Here is a 2,157-nt window from a genome sequence, read left to right as displayed (position 1 = left end):
ATGACGTTAGCTGCACTGAAACATCGATGTCGTCATCACGACTACTGTCAATTCGTGAAAAGAAAGAAAATCAATGCAACGTCCATGTTTGTTTGTGTTCATTTTTTAGTTTCTGTAATATGCTCATAGTAGGAACACATTTTCATGCCCTTGGATATGGCTATATTCTCTTGTAAATTGTACTGTATATTTTAAATTATTTTCTGATATATAAAGATATAAAAATACAAAATAGTTTCATGCAGTTGCTGCATATGTGTCACCCGTGAGCTCCCGCCTGTCCTGGTCTGGGCACTTAAGTAAAATCCGTTACTCGAATTAAATCCCGTTTTTTAATTTTTTGGTTTAATATGAAAAAAGTAAAAAGGGGCCCAAATTAGTTTTTTGCAAATTCCTTTTTTCGTTTTTCGTTTCTTCGTTTCTCAAGAGAACGACGGACAGACCGAAAGCTGTAGTGAAGTGTAAGAAAGTTCAAAATAAAAGTAGCGTGCCAATATAGAGGGTTTTCACGGCGCGTCATCACAGCGTCATCAAACCGGAAGTCGCCATTTTGGAGGAACAAACCATGGATGTATACATCCATGCCTGCCACCCTCCGGTGGAAGATAAAGCGGTAGGTAATGGATAGATGGATATACCGTTGTGTTATGTAGTACATTTATTTTTCTAAGGGAAATTAAAACAGCTGGTTGTTTGGGAGAAGGACATGTAGGCTATAATTATTATTTTAGCTGAGTGTGTGAATGCATATTGTAGAAAACATTACCCTGCCGAAATAAAGAGCATCTAATGTCACCAGCAGAGGTCGCCATCACCCACAGTCCAGACTGACGCTGCTTTAAATTCCAATATAATAGTATTAATAATCATTTGAAAATTAGAACCCATTATTAAGTTATGATGTCTTAAGTGTTGATGTTTAGCCACAGGGTGGCGCCCGCACCCACCCAGGGATTAAGTATGTTTTTGTCATGATCCTGTATGATTTGGAATAAAAATATGTTGAGAAATGGATCTATAGTATGTAAACTGGCTCATGACAGGTCATTTGGAATACAAAGCAAACTTACCGCTCTCAAATACACATCTATGGAAGTCTTGTATTGTCGTCCCAGGGCAAAACACAGTAATGAAATATTTTACTTTATTATATTTTACAACTTTAAATGCATGGTAATGAGTCATTCAGGGAGTTATTGTTATTGTTTTGTTTTATTTATTTAATTAAAGAGGACCTAGAATGGAAATTCCAATTAACACTGTTTTTTTCTGTGTGTATCTGCGTCATTACCTTGTTTATGAAGCCCTGAAGGTTCTAAACAAACATTTCAGCCACTGCTGAGAACGATGTGTTTTATTGTAATCTCGGGCTCAGCGAGATCTCTGAAAAAATCTGGTCCGTTTACGTAAACAGCAGTTCTCCTGAACAGCGGATCCTCCTGCTCCGGGCACTAGTCCGGGCACATCTGGGTTGTGTACATTGAACCGCAGAAGAAGAAGGACGTATGTTGTGGAGGTATTCGCTTGCAAAAGTGACTGGGGCGGGTAGTCGTGACAAAGCTATTTTTAAACACTGTTAAAACAATGGTTTGATAATGAGTAGCAGTGCATCCAGGATAAATGTTGTTTATGGTTTTACAATGAACGTGGGAATTTTAAATATTTAGTTATAATAGTTGATATTTCAGATTTTTTATAATCTTTAAGAATGAATGAGCTTTTTGTAATACCCGGATATAAGGAATTGACTAAATACTGCCTTAAAAACTTGTTGTTACATTTATCATTTGGAATTGGTATGTTCAAGATATTATTTTTTATCGATTGGACTAAAGCTTTTGGGATATTCTGTGAGACTTTCTTATTGATCTCATTGGAGCAAGTTGTGTTATATTTAGCATTAAAGTCATTCAGTTCAAGTATGTTTCCGTTTCCATTGCTTTGGGTGTCTAGAAGCGCTCTAGAAATGTAATGAATAATAATAATTATATGTCATAAAGTCTTCCATAAACATAGACCTCCCTCGACTCAATATCACCCTATTGTTCCACAATGGAACATTATGGGGGCTGAAATTATGTTTGAATATAATTTTCCAATTTAACAGGATCTATTGGTGAAATTTGGAAATTTTTATGGGCAGTTTGGAAATTTAAA

The sequence above is a fragment of the Microchirus variegatus genome (genome assembly GCF_963457635.1).
Source record: "Microchirus variegatus genome assembly, chromosome: 23".
In the NCBI taxonomy this organism is placed as follows: Eukaryota; Metazoa; Chordata; class Actinopteri; order Pleuronectiformes; family Soleidae; genus Microchirus; species Microchirus variegatus.
Note: the sequence above shows the minus strand (reverse complement) of the source record.